Raw genomic sequence first — 9578 nt, forward strand, 5'->3', positions numbered from 1 at the left:
GCACAAGCCTAGCACAGATTCTCCATCAAGGAAAGTACTGCATCAGGCTAAACTCCCAGGTCCCTTTTTCTTACAAACCACATTCACCCTGCAGAGGAGACTTCAGAGGGCTGAAAATTTCATTACATCTGTTTGCTCATATGCCAATATGCTACATATTTAGTACAGCTTTAAGAAAAGATTTACTCTTTTGGCTGCTGGCCCTTTCCCTCTGCAGTGGGAGAACAAAACCAACACAGCATCTTTATCTAAGAACTGACTGTAGTTTTAAATATAATTTTCATGGCAACAGAGAAATACACATTTTAGTTATGACTGCTCAGAAGCTAAAGGATTTTCCCTACCTTCAAGATGGAAACAGTCACATTTTAAGTTCAAAATAATTCCTAATTATCACTTTTGTGAGACAATAATGCAAATACTATACAGCTGACTTTCTTTTTGACACCAATCACTTGTAGGCATCTGTAAGTTTCCACTGTTGCTGCCCTTGTGATTTAGGCAAAGAGTCATTAAAACTGGAAGGCCTAATTCCCAGCCTCAATATAACACATAGTAAGAAGTAATAAGCTCCTTCATGAAGCAATATAGCTCCCCAGCTAAATAAATGGCACACAGTACTGATTAAACAAAGGCACATGTGGCCTTTTTTCCCAAGATTTTTTTTAGAAGCAAATGGATGAATATATAAGAGAAAAAGACAAGGACAAAAGAAAAACAGGTTTGAGAACTCAAGAGAACAGTTAACATCACAGAAACGGAAATGTTGGCTCCTAGGCATGGAAAGGGGGACCTGAGAAATTCGCTAGAGAATTTCTTGGACCAAGTAATGGCTGAAAAGAGCTTGGAACTGCAAATAGTCTCCTGTTGTTGAATTTTCTCTTCACTCAGGGAAATGAAGGCTATACATTCATTGCAAATAAAGACTGGATCAAAGACACTCAATTCCATTAACAGTTTATTTTCTTAAACAGAACAATTGGAAATAATGACTTTTTAGATAACTGCTCAGGTCACAAATAGTAATAATGCTCTACTCAATGTTTCTGACACCGCTGCTTCCCCCTCAGGGAGGCAGATATCCCTTCATATGCACATTATATTTATATATATATATTAAGATCTCTCTCAAGAGCTATATAATAGCTTCTATTCACAGGCGAGCACCACAACCACTTATTCATTCTTTTCATGCTTTACCTGCTGTTTTCAAGGCTGCCCTGATGCTAAAAATAGCTCTGCATATTAGAGGAGGGTTGCTATAGATTCAGAATGGGTGATGTTCCAAAGACAGCTAAATCCCTCCTTGCTGAGGATCTGTGTGGATGCATGTGATGGGCATCTGTGACCAGGGCTGTGATGCCCTTTCATAAAGACTCTTAGGCTCCAAGGATGGGGTATTTGTGTTGTTCTAAGGCTGCACTGAACTGGAAATCAATACAAATCATGGATGTCATCATAAGTGTAAGGCTTTGTTTTTCATACTGTAGTGTTAGATCACATATTAATGAAGCTATATTCACATATTAGCTTATTTTTAACTGGGAGAAGAATTTAGTATTCTGTTGTATGGGCATATTTTTCTGTGGGTATTGATGTTTTCAAGTAAGAAAATATCAAAATGCTTCACTAGTCTTCTTACTTTTTCTAGTTCTTAACATCAGTGGCTGGACCATGGCCATAAGATAAATGAGGCAGTCAGAACAGTATTTTCCTTTCGTTACCAGACTCATATTAAAGAAACCTGCCGAATACTGACTCTATTAAGGCTGAGGTTCAAATAAAAGTTTTATAGGGAAAGAGTGGCATGGATTTACTAAACCAAGATTGATAAAAAAGTATTAAAACAGATCCTAATATAAACCTAAATAACACAATCCATCTTTTATATTATTGTATAATATATATTATATATTATATTATTATATTATATATCCGTCTTTTTATATTTAAGGCCAGTGCAATGCAAACTTGAGATAGTATTTTGTGAAATGCTAGAGGAAATGTTTTTTCACTCAAATCTCACTTCACATCCTGACCTTTATCTTCCACATGGTTATGTTTTGTTTCCATTCAAGAAAGGCAGTCATCTAGATATGTAACTGTAAATATTTTGACTTACCACTTGCAAATTGAATATGGTTTCAGCAAGTAGCAGGATCTCCCCCTGGATACAAGCTGCAATATTTCTTTTTACTTGCAGTAGATAACTTTCCTTGGTGTTTTTTTGTCTGCCATTTTTACTTCTAGAGTTGTGGATATTGCACAGCTCAGTGTTGCTGGCTATAAATATCATAACTTGATATTTGTAACTAAGTTAGACTAATGGTTGCCATTTAGGATAGTTATCTTTCCCACTCCACTTATATGCCTTGGAATGAATAGTGTCCTGGAAATACTTTCAATAGAAAGGTTGATAGTATTTCAGTACTTCATGTCTTAATGATACTGGTGATTAAATAACATAAAATTGTATTTAATTTGAAATATAATCCCTATTATTTCCAAACCCTGGCGATCAGCAGTATACTTTTACTAATAAAAAGTCAGCTCTAGCAGAATGGCTCATGGCATTATTAATTAAATGAGGTCTCACAGCAGTACTCTATAAACATGTTCATTAAAAACTGTGAAATAGGAATTTTTAACTGATTCATCCTACTTCAGTGCTCAGAACAGCTTTTTTATATCCCTATATCCTTCAGTTTTCACTGAAGGATCAGTTATTGATCACCTCAACCTGGATAGTAACAGCCTCTACATGCAGCTACTGTACTGCTTTACTATGCAATCCCACTGAAATAGTAAGATAAAGTGAGGGTCGATTCTGTCATCGTTACATTGTATTATGCTCTTATACCTTAGTTTTTTAAAATCTGACTGTGAGAGTCCAAACAACTGACTGCAGCACTGTATATTGCAAACAATCTCTATTTATTTTCATTGCTTATGGACATCCAGTGGAAAACTCTGATGAACTCATCTTACCAGGTCCACAGTAGAGTTTTCACGACTGGCCTTCTGGATTCCTGAGTTAAGAGCTCAACTTCCAAGTTAAGATGAAACACATCTCTAAAGAACAGGTGTTTTGTAGAACATCTTTGCAGGAATGAGACCATACTTCTCTGTTAACATAATATCTTAGACTCCAACTTCGAGGCACCTTTCTTTTCCAGGTTATGTAGAATGCTGGGTACACAAATAGTGCTTAACTGCTTGCATTATTCAGATGACAACGAGTTGTCTGTCACCTTTTTATATAGAAGACCTCAGATTCCAAACATTCCCTGTCAATGATTTGTACCTTTCCTCAATTCTCATAAGTGAATATTATGAATATATATACATGGTAGACATTATGCACAAAAATGCTTGTCAGGAAAAGAGGGAATGCATGTCTTTTCCACTATGGTTTAAAAATGCAATGGACTGTAACTTTGCTCATGTATTCTTTTTTCTCCTTCCAAAAAATCCAGTGGGAAACAATGTAATTTAAAGAAAATAAGTACCTTGCTTGTCAGTTGTTTTCTTTTATTTAGTTCCCCATTACTAGATTTTCCTTCTCTTGCTTATTATTTTCTATGATTTTTTCATCTTATATAATAACTCTGATATCAAAATGGAAAAACAAATTTGCCTTTCTCTTGTATTTATGTAATTGGATGCCATCAGTCACTTTCCACCAAAGCAGATCTAGCCATAAAAGTAAGATTAGGCATTCTTTGCTCTCTTAGGAAATAGTTCATACTTCAGGGAATTTAAGCATAATGAACTTCTAAAATCCTCTCAAATGAAAACTGGAACATGGTGGAGGAGTTAGTTTCTATATTCCACTTACTTAGATGCAGGTTGATAAAACTAAGAAGTATTTTGTATATACTGGTAATTGCTTTTAAATTAAATTCCTGATAGGCTGAAATCACTGCTCAAGTTTATGCATGCCTACATGCATGTGTAATCTTGTAGTGAGCTTTGTTCTGAGCAGAGTTGCCAGACTAAGCTCTGGAGACCAAAATCATCTGCTGTAAAATAAACGTGGAACTAGCAGTGGCAATTAAAGGACACTACACAGGAGTGTCCATAATATATCTCTAGGGGATTTATTTAGTAAAATTCTGTACATTTTGCAAAAATAAGCCAAATCTTTAGAGATAATACTGGGAGTTAATTCTAAGAATTATTTTTTAATCAAAGTCTGATTTATTATTTCCATAACTCATTCAGTTGATCTTTACAGGATCATACTGCTATTATTGACACTATACATCTTAACAAGGACTTGCAGAAAACTTTATTTTAATGAAATTTCTTGAAGTACACAGAAGTTTTAGGATCAAGGTTGATGCTTTGAGTGTTCCCTTAATTACAACAAAATGAATGAAGCAATATGGTTTTCAAGATATTTTTATGAGATTCTTGCATAACTCTGTAGTCATAGGCAAGAAAACTAAAATAGATGCTAGGAACTAAAATAGTTATAGTTCTTCTATAGTGTATCTGTAATTCTTTAGCATGTTAAGAATGGAAGTAATGCTGCCATCAAATAAACTGTGGAGCATGACTTCAATTACTTCAGTCCATGATAATGAAGACTAAGGCTGCTCTTCTAATAAAAGTAATAAAAAAAGTAATAAAAACAGTAATCTAACAGTAATAAAAAAATCTTGTGAACTGTGTATGAAGTTGAGAGGCCTTACATGCATCACAGGAGGTGGAGCTAAGGGAATAAATCAGGTTATTTAGGCTGTATTTTCTAACATTGTGGCCTAAACTAGGATTCTATTTACCAAATTGATCAGCTGGGAGTAAGGGTACAATTTCCACATCTTTGACTTCTTGGGAGATTTTCAGATCAACAGGAAGTTTCAACTTTATTTTTAATAAGAGCCTTTGATACTTGTTTTTATCCTAACAGCAGAACAAGCTTAATCTGAATTCAAGGTGTGCACTGTTGTCTTCTTCAGCTTTCCATGACTGTTTATTAAACCAATTTCCAAAATTTGGTCTCAAAATAAATGCTCTGTAGACAGACAATAGAACCAGTACCTTCAGTGCACTAGGCAGCAAGTAGTTGTGCAGACTGGCAGTGATTTGTTCACCCTAGAGGTACAGAGGCCAGGAACAACAAATGGGTCAAATTCTACTTGTATGTCCTTCTAAAATGCCATCATCTGTTGGATCTGCCTTTAGATATACTAATTTTCGAAAGAACTGTTTTCCAAATTACCTATCATATTGTAAGTCTTCATGCTCTAGAAATTCTGTCTCCACACAATGTATCTGACATTGATATCCAATGGTGTTAAACAGGAATAATTAAGAGGAAAATATCCAGAGATTACTGGAATTTAGGAAATTCAATACTCTTATAATAGGATTCGATATCATATTATTAGCTCCATTTTATCTTATTAACAAGTGAAATGCAATACAATGGTTGTGACTACTTATACAAAGGTCTGGGATTTTAGAACAAGGAAGGAAAATTATGATCAATCAGATGCTATTTTTTCAAAGGCACCTTTCTAACAATTATTATGCACTGAAATGGTAATTGCAACTTCAAAATATCATAAAACTGCACAGCTGCTCCCGAAATAATGGACATAGCATGGGCTTGTCTATGATTATTTTTTGTAACCGACTCTGTACTGGAAGTATCTTTAAATACAGAAGTTCTTTTCTTGAGGAAATTACTTTATCAGCCAAACAAATAAAACTGTATTTGCCTTTTAGCACAACAACATTGACATCTAGTGGCTAGTTAAGATTCATGTTTAATATTCCCTGTATGACACAAAAATATGGAACATACCATTTACTGAATTTGACAAACCAGATATGCACTGCCTGCTATCTCCACAAAGCCTCTAGATGATTACAGAACATCAGTAGTCTTTAATGACTGGTTTGGAGTGACCAGTGCCTGTGATGGCAACTGGTGAGCGTGAACCACTGCCCATCATGTACAGCCCCACTGGTTTTCCCTGACTCTCAGGAAGACTTAAACTTGGGAATCAGCTGCCTGATTGTAGTGTATACCTTCCTCAGGGCTTGTTGGGAGACGCAGTGCATCCCTGAAATGGCACATGGGTACAGCTAAATGAAAAAGAGCTGCAGTTACTGAATGTGATGTTACTGGCATATATGAACATCCATTTTTAGCTTTACTTGCTTTTTCTACAAATTACTAGGGGGCTTCAAATAGGAGGAGATAAAAATCAGGAACATGACAGATGCCAAAGTACTGTTTGTACAATGAAAACACAAAAAATAAATGATTTGGCAACTTACTTCACAGACATGTAGGAGATAGGAAGTTGCCAGTATCAAATAGCATTAGAAAGTAATTTCCTCATTTGTCAACAAAAGAACTGACTTAATGGAGAAAGAGGAAAGATTAAACAGGGCAAATCTCAGTTTTACTAGCATTCTTGATGGTTCCACATGACTGTCTCATAATCAAACTCAAATGTAGTCTCCAGCAAGAGCCCACAATGGATGTAGTTGTCAGGGACTGCCCTGCCGTTGCTCTCCACACCAGTGGTAGCTGCCTCTTCAGGCCTGCTGGCAAAGCCTTCTGGTTTGCTTCATTAAAAATTGGAACAATTTTTTTATTGGCTAACCAAACTAATTTTGATTCAACAGATCAGCTGCTCAGTTTAAACAACTTTGCCAGAAGATCTTAGGAGGCAATCATCTTTTGCAGGAAGGCTGATGTATTTCTTCCTGGCTAAATACTGTTAAGGAGTAAACATCTACGCTTCGTATTTCTTAAAAATACATAGAGAAATCTGAGTCTGAAAACAAGCAATGAAATGTAAGAGTTCTCCAATATGTAACCTACATAGAAAGGTTAAAGTATACTTTCTCAGGCTGCAAAAAGGTGAAACTGTGGGGATATATGTCTTCCAGTATTTAAAGATGCTATTCAAATGATAATCACTTCTTGCTTTCTGTACAAACTAGTGCAGAACATTAAGAAATTAACTCAAGTAGCAACAAAGAAGGTTTTTCTTAGATAGTAGGAAAAACCCCTTTATACCTAAGAGGTTAGTAGATTAAGGTATTAAGCTGTGAAATTTCCTGTATTAGAATCTTTTAGGAACAGCTCAATAAGTATCTCAAGTATAATCTTTTGAATTCTGCATCTCTATGATGTATGTACCATGTCTGACTTAAAACTTTTTGGATACACCAGGTCTCATACTTTAGCCCATTCTAGATTTAGGGTAGAACTGAAGTGAAAGCTACAGTGATGTTTTCTCCTTTATGGACCACAAAGTTCAGGGCTACTGTAATTTACGGCTATTGTTTCACATTACTGCTGACCTGATCTAAAAGAGAACTGCTGCTGAAAGGGCAGCCCCTGTTTCTCACCTCCCACTTCCCTCCTGTCCCATCCCTCCATCCCTAGCATTTTTTTGCCCACCAGGGTTACTCATCCAGACACCACATCAGGAAGTCACAGGAGCTAGGGAGGCAGAAAATTAAAATGTGCAGTTCAGCAGAAGTGGTCAGATGAGCACTAGGGCCAGTTCAAGAATGCTTTCTTCACTGGCAGCTTGACTTACTTTTACAGATTGGCATAGACTGACTTACTTGTAAAGGAAAGCTGTGCTGAGGTTTGGCTGTACAGTCATTGAAATTCAACTTAAAATGTAGCACCTCCTGCCTTGTAAAGAGTTATGCCCATCTCATCTGTTCTTTTTCCTGTATCTTCCAGTCCTGTGGGACTCAATATTAGAGAAGTGCCTTTTTGGTGTCAAAACATATTGTTGCTAGAATTAAACTATGGAGATGCTCCCATTGGAGCAAAGTGTAATGCATATACCAAGGGCTAAGGACACGTTCAGTTTCAACTTCCAGTTTATTTAGGAGGCCATTTCTGAGCCCATTCCCCAGCTGTAGCTTACTGTAGCCCACATATAAAATGCAGTCAAGCGATGTTCTAAAGCAACACAGGTAGACATCAGAAAAGCATGGCATAGCAAAATGAAATTATCTAGCTGCTATTCCCAGAAAAGCTGTTTATAACATAACTTCAGCATCTACAGAAGCTGCTGTAGTTGGACTTAATGCAGTATTTTCCTGTCCCAGAAACGGTATTTTTTCTATATGCAGGCTTTTGTGGCCACAATACATTGCCAAGAGATTCAAGAATTGTAAATCTTTCCTCTACCTTTCCCACTCTTCTTCAAAGTGCATAATCAATGATATGTTGGCCCAGTTTCCAGAATCATGTCAGGATTCATTCACACTAAAGCAGTCTGTCATTTCCATAAGACAGGAACAACAAAAAGATGCCTGCTATTACAGCTTTGAGGGTATACATTATTTATTTTGATATATTTAAATTATTAATTAGGATAATTCCATTTTTGCAACAGAGTTTCTGCCCTTTAGAGGAAACAGGCTGCATTCAGTAGGACTTCAGCAGAATACTGCATGCACTCAAATACGTACAGTGACACTCAATTCCTTTCCATGGGACACTTTAGCATCATCTTTGCATCTCTTCACAGCAATAATGGCATAACAAGTAACACAAACACTAGGTTAGGGGAAAAAAAAATCTGAAAACAGAGCTTTAGTAGCCAAGGTAAGGAGATACACTGTCAACTATGGTGTATGATTGCCTTACTGCAGAAAAGCAACTACCTACAACTTACATTTTACAACTTGCATATTACAAGGGCAGTAGCAGTATTTAAATTTTTAATATTTCCCTGTATTGTGTGTCTGTGGTTTAAGTATCCAGGATCAATAACACAACTGGAAACTCTAACACGGTCCAGAAGAAAGTACCTGCGATAGACTACAGCATTTCAGACCTCAGCAGTTCAGGCTGTGTTTGACAGGAAACTATCAATTCACTGACAGCTAATTGCTGTATCTGATGACTTAATGCCGAAGATTGGTGCTTCTCAGCTACTTTATCAGCAAATACTTTTAGCTTATAAAGCCCCTTTTTATGATGCAACCCACAGGCTCCCAAATTCTTATCGCCCAGTTGCCGTCGGTCCTCAGGGAAACTGAGCCACATACTGCCTTTCGTTCTTGTAACTGCGAGACGCGACTGAAGAGAAGAGAAGCCGCTGGCACAGGCAGAAATCGGTGTTACAGATCGCCGTGCCGAGGCCGCGATCGCGGTCTGTGCCGCACTGAGGGCAGCGCCTGGCAGGGCTGCCCGCCGCAGAGCGCCCTGAGGGCCTCCCTCCCTGAGGGGTCCCCTTCTCCCGAACAACGAGCCCTGTCTCCCCGATCCCTCCCCAGGGCCCCTTTCCGCCGAGCCCCGACACCCGCAGCGGGGTCTACGCCCGTGCCCCCACGACAGGGACTGCCCTGCCCCAAAGCGCCGGGGATGGTGCGGGGGCGACTCGGGCCGGGGAGAGAGAGGGGCGCACCGAGGCCTCTCTGAGCCCCTGCGGCAGAGTCCTACCTTCCCAGAGGCGGAGACCGCGGCCGCTGACCGGGTTCCCGGGCAGGGAGACTCCCCTCGCCCCTAAACATGATGAGCGGCTTTCCCCTCCCCTCCCCTCCCGTGCCGGCTCGCCCTCCCCCGCGCCCCGCTGCCC

At 38.4% G+C, this 9578-nt stretch overlaps 1 protein-coding gene across 3 annotated transcripts in view; it reads right to left on the reverse strand.

The window, feature by feature from the left end:
* Positions 1-9562, reverse strand: part of LGI1 (leucine rich glioma inactivated 1) — a 29208-nt gene extending 19646 nt beyond the window's left edge. Inside the window, exon 1 of one of the 3 annotated variants that reach the window (XM_014875396.2) lies at positions 9443-9562. The gene's annotated coding sequence lies outside the window, so the exon portion shown is untranslated. The remainder of the gene's footprint in view (positions 1-9442) is intronic. The other 2 variants (XM_088169129.1, XM_088169131.1) reach the window with 2 other exon arrangements.
* Positions 9563-9578: the final 16 nt, after the last annotated feature.

Source organism: Sturnus vulgaris, chromosome 8 (genome assembly GCF_052056855.1).
Source record: "Sturnus vulgaris isolate bStuVul1 chromosome 8, bStuVul1.hap1, whole genome shotgun sequence".
Taxonomy (NCBI): domain Eukaryota; kingdom Metazoa; phylum Chordata; class Aves; order Passeriformes; family Sturnidae; genus Sturnus; species Sturnus vulgaris.